The sequence below is a fragment of the Mchenga conophoros genome, linkage group LG22 (genome assembly GCF_057382185.1).
Source record: "Mchenga conophoros isolate Kocher_MC1m ecotype Shallow Benthic linkage group LG22, M_conophoros_male_GT1.1, whole genome shotgun sequence".
NCBI classification, from domain to species: domain Eukaryota; kingdom Metazoa; phylum Chordata; class Actinopteri; order Cichliformes; family Cichlidae; genus Mchenga; species Mchenga conophoros.
Window position 1 is genome coordinate 34,506,175 of NC_140546.1, and position 16,545 is coordinate 34,522,719.

Consider the following 16,545-nt stretch of genomic DNA (forward strand, 5'->3'; position numbering starts at 1 on the left):
AGTGGACCTGGGAATGGTGACCCGGGCCCATCATGCCATTGATGGACATGGAGGCAGCTGAGTGGGCCGAGGAGTGACACAGCGCAACGTATGGTGACCTCTTGTGGTCAAGAGTTCAAGAGAGGGAGTGTGGAGATCAGGGAAATATTTTACTGCTACTATTCATAACCATCATTACCATTACATTAATTATCATTTCATCAAAGCATTCATTCAATAGATTACACATGTTCTTAGTTAAGGTTATTACACCTATCACAGAGAGCTTCTGTCTGGTAAAAGGTCAGAAGCGTCAACGGGCGGGGTGAGGCAGAGTGCATTTTGAGGTTGAGACACACACACACACACACACACACACACACACACACACACACACACACACACACACACGGGTCTATGTGGTATGGAGGGACTATCCTACGTCAATCCGCCCGGTGGTGGTTTAAGTGGACTACCCTTTTCAAAGGACTTGGAGCCAAGGGAGCGAGGTTAAAGTGTTCGAAAAAATCTGAAAAAAATTTGGGTCACTTCAGACCTCATACACTCCCTATAGAAGTCTAGATACACTGATACACATCAACCAGACTCTATTGTGTTTTCTGGAGACATTGTCCACTTGACAACAATGTGTTTTATGAGGTCCAAAAAAAATAATATTGGGTCTTTAAAGGGACAATGATGTAATATTTAAATAGCTCATCATTACCATGAATACACATCTGACAGGACACAGGATTACTGGAACATCATTTTATTAGTGTTCTTGGATCTGAACATTAATTTTAACCATAAATAAAAAAGAAATCTATGGACAAAAATGCCCACGCTTCCCACAGAAATATAAAAATATAGAAAACAGAAAAATTAATAACATTTAAAATGAATTTTAATAGTCTAAAGGTAAATATTAAGGGGAGAAAATATGCATTTATAATTTTTTATTTTAAATATAACCTGTCAAAAAAAACCCTAAATAAATTAAATGTAAAAATTATGAAATACAAACTACTTCTGTAATTGACAAGAACTTTTTTTTTCTTTAAACAAAACATCAGTGTTAACAACAATTGGCAATCTGACCAAGATGTAAAACCACATCTGGCTAAACAGTTATTTTAGTTCATTTTTGTCTGCCTTTTTGCAGTTAATCCTCTGTTTCTTACAAAATCTCTTATGTTTTGAACTGTTCTTCCTGCCAACACCGGATCTTCTACCAATTTGCAATGACTGCATTCATTTTTGGTGGCTAGTTTCCCTTCGTTTATGTGGTCTTTAAAATGCCTCATCACTGCAGCAACCTCAGCCTTGGACCACATGTTTTTGGGAGCTCTTCGGGAATTGTGGGATTGAGCAGCATTTTTCTCTGGAAGATATATAAAGTAGTAGTAGTTAAAACAAACAAAAAACCAAACAAAAAAAACAAAAAAACATTTGCTTGTTAAAAGAATGGATGCTACCCTGTACTAACTTCTGAAATGTGTTGCTACCATCAATATCAAAACGAGCTAAAATTCTCTTTGAAAATTTATCAAATTTCTAAAATGAGACAACATTTAGTGTTCCGCTGTGAATAAAAGACTGAATAAAAAAATGAATAAAAGTCTCTTGATGCATGCTCAATCATCCAGGTAAGTAAATCCCAAAACGTTGATTCTGTTAATCTGGACGTAGCGTTTTCAGTGGGAGAAACATTTTGTCACTCATCCAAGTGACTTTTTACCACCACTCTGCAGTTTGCCATATGTTGCAAAGTGATGAAACAATAATAAGCTTAGAGAACCAACTGCACCCCTTACCTTCAGAGGGAGCAGCAGTCTCACTTGCTGCAGGCATTGTGAGTGGTCCTTCATCTGCTGATTACACAATTTGATTAAGTTTTAATATTTGTAACAAACATTTTATCCACAGAAACGAAGCTAGTGGTAACTTACCACAATCTACAGTGTCTTGGAGCTGCGCTGTGTTTGTGGAATCAGCTACTGCATGTACAGGCTCACTGGTGCCACACGCCGACATTGTGAGTGCTGTGTCATCATCATCTGATTCACTCTCACTGTCCTTTGTTTCAGCATCACTTAATGCAATTTCATCTGAGAAATTGTGGGGGGAAAAAAACAAACACAAACACAACCCCCCCCCAAAAACCTCACATTAACAACGAGATATGACAAAATACAGAACAAATACTGGAAATTATAGTACATAGTTTTACTATTTAAGGCCACCACTCTGCAGTTTGCCAAATGTTGCAAAGTGATGAAACAATAGACTTTAAGAACCTTAAACCATGGACATTTAAAAGAATGGTCTGTGCTTTTAGGTTTTAATTCTGTTGATAAAGCATAATATTCAACTACTGCCCTAATATTTGCTCCTTTCAATACAAACCTTCTATTTTGATCTCATCCAGTGATTTCCCCTGGATCTGGGAAAGATGTCCTTTTTCCAGTGTTAAAAGCAGTTTGGAAATCTTGGCCAGCTGTGTTGTGGGAACTTGTAATCTGTAGAATTCGCGGTGAACGCGGATATCATGACCCAGGAAATCTGCAACCTGATCAAGTTCGTTGTTTTTCAAATTAAGGACTTGTGAGAGTGGGGCAACATGTTTTCTGAGCTGTGTCGATCTTAGATACTCAGGCTGCTTTGCTCCACACTGGTGTGCATGAACATGCAAGGAGTCCATTCCTCTGTAATGACTCATTGATCGGGGTCTTGCAAAGAGGTAGATATTAGTGGCACAAATACCACAGTCAGGCCTCCTACTAACCAGTAGTGACAGAGCATCCAGCATGCTTGGTGTTAGCAGAACTGGAACATTTCTGTCCCTTTTTCCCATTATTTCTATTCTACAGAAATAGTTACAGAGTCTCTGTTCCATTTCTGAGAGCCCCATGGCAACATCTGTGTGGAGTGCCGTTTTGTCTCTTTCAAGAAAACTTTTGAGGCGCATCTTTGAAACCTCTCCAGAACGTCTTCGGTTGAACACAATGATTTGTGAGAGTGTAACTTGTGCAAGTTGGGCATAATTCTGAGCTGTGGCTTCGTTCTCCAAGCTGCAAAAGGCACTTTCTGCAGATTTTTGAAGGTAGTGATGGAGAATCCGAACATCTTCTGTAAAGGGCAATGTTGATGGCTTGTTAAACTTTGCCTCACTCAATGTGTTCAAGGCACGGTGAGACACCATCTCGGACCATTTGGAGACATACAACTTCTTGAACGCATCAGTGGACTTGATTAGGGCTTCATCCTCTGTCATGAGGGCACGACAATGGATAATGTCAGACATTTTATGCAGTGTATGTCCCAGTTTCAGCACAAGGCTTGGAGTTTTGTATGACAGTGTCTCTTCATCAAAACTTGAAACTTTCTTTACTGCTTGCACAACTCTCTGGAAATTAGCAGGCTTAATAGCTTCTTCCATGTTATGCACTGAGAATTCTGTGCGCAGACACAACAACAAACGTCCCGCTTCACGAAGCTTCTGTCGTATATAATCATACTTTGTAGGGTCTTGTCCATGTTTATTGTAGAGGGACTGGGCAAACTGAATAACAGTAAAGTCATTTCGCACAGCTGAGGCAATCTCATCTTGTTTCATAACAGCAAGAACCTTCCAGACTCCACTTGACACCTGCGGATAACACTGAGACTCCAGAGTTAAAGCCAGGCCGAGTACTTTGGTTCTTCCAGGTTCTTTATCCGTGTCATCTTTTGGTTTGTTAGGACATCTGCGGACATGTCTCCAAAGATCCTTGCGAACATACATCCCTTGACAATAAAAGCAATGAGCAAACTTTCCCTCTACTGCTTTAATCTTGGGTCTTCTCTTCACTTTCAGTGGTCCCACTCCACCATGCAAAACTGCAGCATTATGCTTAAAATTTCCCTTATTTCTCAATTTCTCTAACAGACTTTTACGCTCGTTTGAGTCTCTAGGCAGGGAAAATGCATGCACAACATCAGGAGCCGTTTTGTGTGTTTTCAGGTGGCGGGAAATTTTAGCTTGTGGTTTGCCACAAAAATAGCAGTAATTTCTTTTACTTAAAGTCATTTTTTCTGATTCAGTTTCGCAAAGCTCACTTTATCTTGTGGCTTGTCCTTTGTCAAGTTGTGGATTAAATTCGTTGAATCTGATTGTTCATGCGCTTTGGAGATGTCATCTTGGCATAGCAGACCTTTTGATGTGCTTGGCAATAATGAGATGTCTTCATCTGAATCTTCATCATATGACTCTGAATCTGGCACATATTCTTCTTCTGATATGCTGTGGTTGCCATCATCATCGCTTGATATTTGACATCCTCCCCTGAATATTCAGAAATTTCTTCTTTCTGGAATGTAAGAATAAAAGTTATTTTAATTGATCAATACTTTAGACAGGTAAAAAATAAACTGAAAAAAGTCAAGCCAAATATGAATGGGATACACACCTGTGTTGACTGGTGGCAATTCTCATTTGCCAATTTTGCAAGGCAGGATTTGTGCCAGACCCCCAAACAAACTGAAACACATTTTAATAGACTTAATTTAGCTTTGCAGTTCTATTTAAGTGAAGTAGTTTTTTGTCAAAGCATTACAGTAATGTCAAATGCTGAAAAAAAAAACCCAAACTGTTCACACTTAAGGATATTTTAATGACTACACATACACTGCTAATCTCCCCCCCCCTCCCCAAAAAAAAAGGACATCCCAGATGTGAATGAATGAATTATTCTTATTAAATACTTTGTTCTTTAGGTAGTTGAATGGCATGAAAGTGTGTAGTTGAATGTGTGTGGCCTCCAGATGCCTGTATGACTTCCCTACAATGCCTGGGCATGCTCGGGATGAGGTGGGGGACGGTCTCCTGAAGGATCTCCTCCAAGACCTGGACTAAAGCATCTGCCAACCCCTGGACAGTTTGTGGTGGATGGAGTGAGACATGATGTCCCAGATGTGCTCAATTGGATTCAGGTCTGGGGAACAGGCGGGCCAGTCCATAGCATCAATGCCTTTGTCATGGAGGAACTGCTGACATACTCCAGCCACATGAGGTCCAGTGTCGTCTCGCATTAGGTGGACCCCAGGGCCAAACGCACCAGCATGTGGTCTCACAAAGGGTCCGAGGATCTCATCTTGTTACCCAATGACAGTCAGGCTCTCTGGCAGGCACAGAAATGCCACCCCACACCATTACACACACAATATGATCATGCTGGAGGATGTTGCAGGCAGCAGAACGTTCCCCACGGCATCTCCAGACTGTCACGTGCTCAGTTTGAACCTCCTTTCAGCTGTGAGGAGTAGGGCTGGGCCATATTATACCGTTCACGGTAATACCGGTATAATGTTAGGCAACGATAGGAAAATGAAATATCGCAATAGAATGGGAGTAAAACGCGCATACGCAGTGCCTTTGTTTTCATATGCACATGGCCGCTTGTTGAGTGAAACAGATGAACCAGAATTGGTTTGTAAAAATGGTGCAACTTCAGTGATGTGGAACTGGTTTGGTGTTTGTCCGTCAGATACACGACAAAGCACATTTTTTTGCAGAACATGCAAGCGGCCGTTGTTATTGTCGTATTTGTCGGACTAAGATGCTCTTAAATCTGGGAGTAATCTGGGTCCTAAACTCCGTATTCTTCAGGTCAAACAACACTGCAGCATCACTTAGAGTTAAAAACTGTCTAAATTCTTTCATCTTTAATAAAACGATCAGCATTGCTACTTTACCAGGTGTAACTATAAAGTTTAACTTCCAGGCATCCATGAAAACAAAATGTATTACATTTAACGGAGTTAGAAGTTAGCAGGAAGCTAGCGGAAGTTAGCTCGCTAGTTTCGCTAGTTACCTAAGCATGATATTGCATGTTCTGACTGAGAGATTTCTGAAAAAATTCAAACGTACAGCTCTGCTATCACTTCCAACATGAACGAAGACAGGAAACTAAACAGCAGTGACGTTTGTAGGGTTACTGAAGTTGGGCTAGCTGGTATATAATGATGTGCTACGTGATCGCTAGCGACACAGCTACAGTGGGGCAAAAAAGTATTTAGTCAGCCACCGATTGTGCAAGTTCCCCCACCTAAAATGATGACAGAGGTCAGTAATTTGCACCAGAGGTACATTTCAACTGTGAGAGACACAATGTGAAAAAAAAAAATCCATGAATCCACATGGTAGGATTTGTAAAGAATTTATTGGTAAATCAGGGTGGAAAATAAGTATTTGGTCAATAACAAAAATACAACTCAATACTTTGTAACATAACCTTTGTTGGCAATAACAGAGGTCAAACGTTTACTATAGGTCTTTACCAGGTTTGCACACACAGTAGCTGGTATTTTGGCCCATTCCTCCATGCAGATCTTCTCGAGAGCAGTGATGTTTTGGGGCTGTCGCCGAGCAACACGGACTTTCAACTCCCGCCACAGATTTTCTATGGGGTTGAGGTCTGGAGACTGGCTAGGCCACTCCAGGACTTTCAAATGCTTCTTACGGAGCCACTCCTTTGTTGCCCGGGCGGTGTGTTTTGGATCATTGTCATGTTGGAAGACCCAGCCTCGTTTCATCTTCAAAGTTCTCACTGATGGAAGGAGGTTTTGGCTCAAAATCTCACGATACATGGCCCCATTCATTCTGTCCTTAACACGGATCAGTCGTCCTGTCCCCTTGGCAGAAAAACAGCCCCATAGCATGATGTTTCCACCCCCATGCTTCACAGTAGGTATGGTGTTCTTGGGATGCAACTCAGTATTCTTCTTCCTCCAAACACGACGAGTTGAGTTTATACCAAAAAGTTCTACTTTGGTTTCATCTGACCACATGACATTCTCCCAATCCTCTGCTGTATCATCCATGTGCTCTCTGGCAAACTTCAGACGGGCCTGGACATGCACTGGCTTCAGCAGCGGAACACGTCTGGCACTGCGGGATTTGATTCCCTGCCGTTGTAGTGTGTTACTGATGGTGACCTTTGTTACTTTGGTCCCAGCTCTCTGCAGGTCATTCACCAGGTCCCCCCGTGTGGTTCTGGGATCTTTGCTCACCGTTCTCATGATCATTTTGACCCCACGGGATGAGATCTTGCGTGGAGCCCCAGATCGAGGGAGATTATCAGTGGTCTTGTATGTCTTCCATTTTCTGATGATTGCTCCCACAGTTGATTTTTTCACACCAAGCTGCTTGCCTATTGTAGATTCACTCTTCCCAGTCTGGTGCAGGTCTACAATACTTTTCCTGGTGTCCTTCGAAAGCTCTTTGGCCTTGGCCATGGCGGAGTTTGGAGTCTGACTGTTTGAGGCTGTGGACAGGTGTCTTTTATACAGATGATGAGTTCAAACAGGTGCCATTCATACAGGTAACGAGTGGGGGACAGAAAAGCTTCTTACAGAAGACGTTACAGGTCTGTGAGAGCCAGAGATTTTCCTTGTTTGAGGTGACCAAATACTTATTTTCCACCCTAATTTACGAATAAATCCTTTACAAATCCTACCATGTGAATTCATGGATTTTTTTTTCACATTCTGTCTCTCACAGTTGAAGTGTACCTCTGGTGCAAATTACTGACCTCTGTCATCATTTTAAGTGGGGGAACTTGCACAATCGGTGGCTGACTAAATACTTTTTTGCCCCACTGTATGTTAGCATAACATAAACAGTGAAGCTGGAGGACGAACACTAACACTTTTCCACTTATAAAAGTTAACGTTAAAGTTCCTGATAGTTAGAGACAAACGCAATCGCATGGCAGGATGCTGTAAACGGACCAAACTTCAGTCAGGAGAACAACTGAGATAATCCATCCACAATACGAGGTTAGTCATTAATATACTGCAGCAACATGGGAATAGAGCAGCTGCCAGAGAATTCAACATTAATGAATCAATGGTACAGAAGTGGAGGAAGCAAGAAGAATGAGTTTAATAAAGTTTGATTTATCTGACTGCTTTGTTTCGCTTAATGTGCCTTATAATCCCGTGCACCTTATGGTCCAAAAAATACGTACTGCACACTGCAGTTTAATGTTGCAAAGCACCTCTTTTTAACTTCAGTGGATATTATACATGGTTATGCTCAGGATATGTCAGCCCATTTCTACTGGAAATGCCTTTTGGTTAAACTTTCAGCAAGGAATTTGCATTTGCACTGTTACATTTTTATAAAGCTTTAATGTACATAAAAACCAGCTTCTTGTTTAAGTGAAAATAAATGGAAGGTTGTCTTTTTGCACTAGTAATGTTGTGGAGTTGTATTTTGTCTCGCATCAATTATATCGTCAGTTATATCGTTATCGCAAATTTTCAAATATATATCGTGATAAATATTTTTGGCCATATCGCCCTGCTCTAGTGAGGAGCATAGGGTGCCAGTGCCGAAGTTTCCAAACTTTGTGTTTTCTGGCAAATGCCAAACATCCTGCATGGTGTTGGGCTGCAAGCTCAATCCCCACCTGTGGACGCTGGACCCTCAAGCCACCCTCATGAAGTCAGTTTCTGACCATTTGAGCAGACAGATGCACATTTGTGGCCTGTTTGAGGTCATTTTGCAGGGCTCCTCTTGTTCCTCCTTGTACAAAGGTGGAGGTAGCGGTCCTGCTGCTGGGTTGTTGCCCTCCTATGGCCTACTCCACATCCAGGTAGCACCTCCATGCTCTGGACACTACACTAACAGGCACAGCAAACCTTCTTGCCACAGCTCACATTGATGTGCTACGCTAGATGAGCTGCACTACCTGAGCCACTTGTGTGGGTTGTAGACTGTCTCATGCTACCACTAAAATGAAATCACCGCCAGCATTCAAAAGTGACCAATGAGGTAATACTACATTTCTTTAATTAGACGTGACCACCCACTGATTAAAAAGGGAGCAGTGTTCATTTCAGCTATCTTAATTTTACTATATACTGTACCTATTCACTAAATGTGAATAGGTACACATTTAGTGGGGCGATCGTGGCTCAAGAGTTGGGAGTTCGCCTTGTAATCGGAAGGTTGCTGGTTCGAGCCCCGGCTTGGACAGTCTCAGTCGTTGTGTCCTTGGGCAAGACACTTCACCCGTTGCCTACTGGTGGTGGTCAGAGGGTCTGGTGGCGCCAGTGTCCGGCAGCCTCGCCTCTGTCAGTGCGCCCCAGGGTGGCTGTGGCTACAATGTAGCTTGCCATCACCAGTGTGTGAATGGGTGGATGACTGGATATGTAAAGCGCTTTGGGGTCCTTAGGGACTAGTAAAGCGCTATATAAATACAGGCCATTTACCAAATGTCTCACCTTTGCACTTATAGCCAAGCCACTTGAGGGAGGAAACCGGTCCCACACACTGAATGCACTTGTCCAAAGATGATATTGTTGTGCACACCAGACGATGATTGTGACACTGTTAGCAAAATATTGCAACATTTATTTGTTTTGGACAGTTGGAAAGGTGAGGTGTTTTCAATTCAGTTTCAGATATCAACTAATACACTTCATCCCAGTATAAAATTTGAACGCAATTGACCTCTTCACTTTTTTCTACTGGAACCATTTTACTGGGATTAGGGGAATTGATTCTTTCACTTTGTTGTTATCTAGAATAGCAAATTGAGTTAAAACACTGCAGCTTCTTAAAAATGGCACATGCATTCTTATCTGCGTGAGGTGGGTCAGAGTAAAAACAAAAAACAAAAACAAAATAAAAAACAATCCTTCCTTATTTGCTTATCCTTGCAGCTGGAACCTATTCCAAATATGATGGGTGTACAATGCCTCTCACCCGAGTTGTATCTGGCAACTACAGCTTCCGCCCAAAGACATCCAGTTAGTGGGGCTTGCTGGACTGGTAATTCTAAATTGCCCATAGGTGTGAGTGTGGTAGAGTCTGTCAATGTGATACCCTGCGACAGCCTGTCACTCCAATTAACAGCTGATTCCTTTGCAGTCATCCATCCTCTTCCACTTATCCTTATCAGGATTGTGGGGTAGCAGGTTTGGGGCCTATACCAGCTACCATAGGGCAGTGCAACCTGGACAGATCACCAGTCTAACATGGAAGGACAAGCGTTTGCATTCACACCAAAGGGCAGTTTTGAATCACCAGTTAACCTAACCCCATAAGCTACATCTTTGGACTGTGGGAAGAAGCCAGAGTACACAGCCAGAGAGAACCCATGCACTACAGCAGTAAAAAGTGCCTAAAACAAGTTAAGAAGTTGTATAGTACTATCTATCTTAATGTTCAAGCCTGAGTTTCAAACCATTTCAACTTAGAAACAAAGCACATGCAGTCAGTTCTGCATGCTGTAGGTCAAACTGTCAAAAAAATACGAGAAGACCCCTCCTAAAACCAGAGTGATGTCACCATGAAGCAAACTTTGACGGAGTCCCCCAATAACAGTGTGGTCCTCCTAAGTCACATTTGGGTGGTTAACACACAAACACACTCAGATGTTATCCAGACTTGCACTTTGAAACAATGAAAAGGACCTACAAGCCACGGTCCATGTAAATCACATCACACCCAGGTGACTGCCAAACACACACACACAGCATCCATAAAGAATGATGATAGATTAAATTATTAGTTCATTAAGTGGTACACTGGATTATATTTACCCTTTCAGGCTCTGGATGTTTCAGGTCCAGATCATTGTTTGGAAAGCTGTTTGGTTGCGGCTTTAGGCAGCTCACAGTCTTCTGAATCTGGCTGGTCTCAGTCTTCGTGTGTAACAGATAGAAAATGAAAATACAGTGCATTTTTGAAGAGGCTTTTGAAACATTAAATAAACTGTATGAGAAAGATAAGTTTCAAGCTAATGTCTTTAAAATATTCACTGTCATGTATAGAGAATTTAAGGCCCTATGATTAAGTCAGTCATTTCATCTGAGACTGGACACTCTACAGTCGATGTTTGCAGACAAGTTATTTTCCTGATGATCATACAGGAGAAATGATAGCCAGAGGCCTCAGGGAAGCTCTTGTGTCGTGGGGACTGCATGAGGATCGTCTAGTGTGTGTCACTACGGATAATGCTGCAAACAACATCCTTGCACTTCAGCTGAATGAGTGGACACGCTTACAGTGTTTTGGTCGCCGTCTCCACCTAGCCATTGGTGAGTGTCTAAATGCAAAATTATATTTCAATAATAATAAACAATAGCAGGCCACGTAGGATATTACAGTTCTAAAGGTACAATTTAAACGAGCATGTTAAAAGCTTGGAAGATTAATTGCTACCAAAACAATTTGCTTAAGGCATAATTTTCCCTGCAGCGTTTGCTGTCAGTGTTAATCTTGTTAAAATTACGTTTACGCCACAACTGCATTAACACGGCAAATCTCCGTTAACGAGTCTCCGTTAGCGCCGTCCAGCCCCACGCACGGGGCGAAATGCTGTAACTCATTAACGGAGATTTGCCACACTACGATGTGCAAATTAACATTTTACTAGAATGTAGCCTAAAAAAATGTTACTTCTGCCTTAAAGTGTAACCGATAAATATATGTATCTTACATTTTTTTTACACAGAGAGGAATTTGAAACTACCTCAGGTGGAACGAGCAGTTGGTGTCTGCAAGCGATTGGTGAGTGCCTTCTCCAATTCATGGAAAAGACGACATGAACTGGCCAAGGTTCAAGCAGAATTGGGCTTACCTGCTCACCAGCTTATCACAGACACCCCTACCAGGTGGGGCTCCCTACAACATATGATTAACAGAGTTATAGAGCAAGAGAAAGCGCTCTCACAGGTTCTCCGTGCAGACAAAAAAACAAGACATCTAGTCCTAACATGGCAGGACATGGATGTTCTTGAATCTTTGAATAAAGCACTGAGTCCTCTCACGGAATTTATGGATGCTTTATCCTTGTTTCCCACTGTGAATTTTCTCTTTTCTTTTTACAACATTGTAAACATCGGGGATCTGAGGAGACCAGTTGCTGGACTTTAAGGAGAGCAATGTTGTCCCTTTCTTGTCTGATGTAAGATTTTACCTGCTCAACAGTCCTGGGCCGCCTTTGTCGTATTTTTCGTTTCATGATGCTCCAAATGTTATGAGAAGGTGAACGGTTTTGACTGCAGGCTGGTCATTTCAGCACTCAGAGTATTGGACTATGAAACAATGCCATTATAATACATGCACTATGCGATTTATAATTGCTTTGCTGAAATATCCAAGGCCTTCCCCGAAAAAGATGTTGTTTAGATGGGAGCATATGTTGCTCTATAACCTGTATTTTCTTTCGGCACTGACAATGCGTTTCCACATGTGCATGCTGCTAGCTCCATAGGCACTAATGCACCCCCATACACTGAGATGTGGGCTTTGAAAAACATTGCGTTCTATTTTAACTTGCATTTTACACAGCGTCTCAACTTTTGGAAGATAGTTTTACAGCTTTATTACATAACTCTATCCCTATAATTGACTTCTTCTCACGATGATTATTCTCTTTACCTATTCAGGAGGAGAGTGATTGCTCTGAGCTGGATTTCTCCATTTGTTCCGACTCTGAATACGTGCCAAGTCAAATTTCAGACTTAAGTGATGAGGACACCCACAGTCAACAAAGTAAGACACTAAAGATCACTGACGTTTCTAGCAATAGCGACAGTGATAATAAAGAACTGAGAAACATGACTCTTAAAAAGACACCCAGAACATATGGGAAAAGAAAGAAATGATCACAAGGGAGAAAAAAAAAGGCTAAACAGGCTAAACGGAAATCAGAGGTGACTGTAAAAACATGTACAAAAAGGTAGGACAACAAACGAGTATGGGACAAAAAACATTATTGTCTTTACTGTGGGAAGTCCCAAGCCAAAACATCAAGACACCTGCAGAGGAAGCACATGGAGATGAGTGATGTGGCATATGCCTTTAGCTACCCTCTAGGTTCCAAAGAAAGGAAGGATCTTCTAGAACAACTTCGCAATAAAGGAGACTTTAAGCACAACAGCAAAGTCATACAAAAAGGCAGAGGACAAGTTGTAACATGGAAGCAGCCATCTAATTAAGCCATAGTAGGAACATATTTACCTTGCCTGTATTGCTTTGGAATGTATAGCAAAAAGACATTATGGAAACGTGAGTTGTCATTCAAAAATAAAAAACTGTGTGTGTCAAAAAAAAGACATCCTAGAGTCCAGAGTTATGCTGCACGCCTGCTTCCAATAAAACATTAATCTAAAGGATGTCAGACTATTATTAACAACATGCGACAAGATCAAGTGTCCTTTCACATCAGGAGTGATTCTCTGATTTGCAAATATGGAGAATCGCTATATGCAAGACATGGCCGTGTGAAGTCTAAGCACCAATACATTACATGAGGGAGCTTGGCCGGTTCATGTTAGCTGCAAAAGATATGGACAAGACAGTGAATGTTCTTGAAGATTTGTGCAAACCATCAAAATTTGAGTTTGTTGTGTTAAGAAATAAATATATATTCTTAATGCTTATTTGCTGATTATATTGTTTTATGTATTTTAGTAATGAAGGCTTGTAAACCAAGGCCACTTTTGACTCACAAACTAAGTGCTCAGCCAGACTGAAAAACAGGAAGTCTGTGTGCAGCTGTACAAGCATATTAATAAATAGAGGAAGCTAGACAGAAAAAGAGGAAGCTACTGACATATAAGGAGTTGTTTGTACTGAAACTGTGTGACGTGTTAAGTACCAAAATAACACTATATGAGACGCATTTTTAGATTGTAATGTTAGAGATTCTGCTTTGGGCTTTGGGCTGTGCAGGGCTCTCTCTTCCGGAAGATGATTGAATAAAGAATTACAAATGTTTTGACCACTCCTGAGTCAGGTTTTCTCTGTTCTATCATGGGGATCAAAGAATCGGGTATAATAGTTGTCAGTGTTGCCAAGCATCTTACAAACTTTAGTCCAGGCAAAAATGAATATGGCAAACCGTCAACAGCAGTCAAAATTGGATTTTGTCTTAAAGGAGCAGTCGAGGTCCTGATTGGACAGACTCTTATGAATGCTGATGACCATGCAGAGAAGGCGGCCAAAAAATTCTTTGAACTTCTGGACAAAAACTGGAGGAACAGTGTATCTGTCAGTGCTCACCAAACAATACAAGAAAAGAGGTGGAATAAACAGGATGACATTCCCCTCACCAAATATGTGATTGCTCTGAGGGACCATCTCCGTACCGTGGAAGGTGAAGCAAGAGAGAGACTGATGCAGCACATGGATTTGGCAGCATACAAGGCATTGAACGAGACTGTTTTGGCACAGGTTATTGTCTTTAACAAGTGACGTGAAGGGGAAGCATCATGCTTGACTCTTCAGACCTACAAGAACGTAAACACAAGTCCCATTAATGAAGACATTTACGAAACCTTGTCACCATTAGAAAAGGAGCTAAGCAAGCTATTAACCCGCAGGGGGAATCAGGGGAAAGAGAGGCAGGAAAGTGGCAGTGTTTTTTGAGCGACAGAATGAAGGAGTCAATGGATTTGTTGGTGAAAAAGAGAGAAGCAGCTGGTGTACCTGCTGAAAATCCCTATCTCTTTGCTAGACCTGGTGGGATGACACACATACGTGGATGTGACTGCCCACAAAAATATGCAAACCAAAGCAAAGCAGAAACCCCTGAGCTTCTGAGGCCAACTAAATTAAGAAAACAGGTTGCCACACTTTGTCAACTCCTGGATCTTAATGATCAAGAGCTCGAGCAAGTTGCAAGGTTCATGGGACATGACATCAGAGTTCACCAGGACTTTTACAGACAGACAGATAAAACCTTTCAAATTGCTAAGATAAGCAAGCTTCTGTTTGCAATGGAGGAAGGCACTGGCACCTTAAGGGGCAAGAACCTCAGCACCCTGGAGGTTTCTGTTGCTGGTATGTATGATAGAGTATTTATTGTCTTTTTTTCCCCTGTCCTGCTATATTGAATTGGAAATTATATTGTGTGGTCAAATAGTTTTACACTTGACTAATCCATAACATGAAGCTTGTAACACCAAATCTGTCTCTCGCACTTTAAATTTGTTTAAAAGGAAAAAGCTAAAAATTGAAATAGTTAAAAGTTGAAATGTGAATAGTTGTTTTTGGTATTATATGATTTATTTATTAAATTTTATGTGGAGTGAATAAATAAAAGTATATTTATGGTGGCCCCTAGAGACAAAGCACGTAAAAACTCCGAAGCACGTACAAACCCTGAAGCATGTACAAACTCCAAAACACGTAAAAACGCCGAAGCACGTACAAACTCCGAAGCACGTACAAACTCCAAACCACATAAAAACTCCGAAGCACGTACAAACTCCGAAGCACTTACAAACTCTAAACCACATAAAAACTCCGAAGCACGCACAAACTCCGAAGCATGTACAAACTCCAAAACACGTACAAATTCCAAAACACGTAAAAACTCCAAAATACGTACAAACTCCGAAGCACGTACAAACCCTGAAGCACACACAAACTCCAAAACACGTAAAAACTCCGAAGCACGTAAAAACTCCGAAGCACGTACAAACTCAGAAGCACGTACAAAAGACAACAGAAGTGCTCCAGAATGCTAGGTGCAGTTTTGAGCTTTTGTTACCTAGTGGCTATGACCGGCTTTGGTGTGTGGTAGTAACATGTAACCCACATAAAAATAAAAAGAACTGCATCTATAACTAAACCGAAATCTTAAATTCCAATTGGAGCGTGTCCGTGAAGGCATCGCGACGCGTCATGACGCACGCCACGCCGCGAGTCTGCACGTGCCTGTTGTGACCAATCACATTCGCGAGGCACCGATATATGCCTTCCGGGTTGTCGTCTCGGAAAGACGTGGGGGAGAGGCGTTAGCGGATGGAAGCAACAGTACTTTGATACCGCCGTGGGTAGATGCGTGAAGGCTCATATGTGTATTACACTGTAGTTTTTAATTTTATTGTTATTGTTAAGCACTTTGTGCAGCATCGGCTGTTGGAAATGTGCTATATAAATAAATCTGACCTTGACCTTGACCTTGACATCGCACGTAGTGAATGTGCAGGCTAGTGGTGCCCTGGAGAGACCACAGCGACACCACTACCTTGGATGGCGAGCTAGGCCCAACGAGCCAGAACCCCAGCTACAACTTCCTGCGGTCTGGTAGGAGGCTGCTGCGGCCTACACTCTCCCCCCCTGGTTTTCAGTCCCCTAAATCTCACTTCCGAGGTTTTAGTCTTGGAATCTTAGTGCTGATCATCACACTTCCAATTTCAACCTGTTACAGACTGTCATACGCGTTGGACTTATATCAATTATGAAATAAACTTTATGGACATTGTTTGCCAGAGGTTGGACGAGGTTGCTGCACCGCTGTGCAGCGGATATTTTACAAGTTTGAATTATGGTTTATCTTTTTCCTGTCTGCAGATTTTGTAAATATTGGTATTTGGTAATTGCACTTTATTTTCACTATAAATAATAACTGTAATCACAATATCTGTGGTTGTATGTTTATTGTACTTCACTCACCTCCTAGAGCCGAATCTGATATCTTCTGAATTAGCCCAACTACTCATAACCAACTCAATTTACTCTTTAGCTTATGTACTTGCTACAAACAGGTAAATTAA

At 41.5% G+C, this 16,545-nt stretch overlaps 1 long non-coding RNA gene across 1 annotated transcript; it reads right to left on the reverse strand.

The window, feature by feature from the left end:
- Positions 1–351: 351 nt before the first annotated feature.
- LOC146549801 (uncharacterized) lies at positions 352–2,083 on the reverse strand. The gene is made up of 3 exons (XR_014890452.1): positions 1,932–2,083; positions 1,797–1,853; positions 352–1,363 (listed from the first exon to the last, which is right to left on the reverse strand). It is a non-coding gene; the product is annotated as an uncharacterized LOC146549801 (long non-coding RNA).
- Between the last annotated feature and the right edge of the window lie 14,462 nt (positions 2,084–16,545).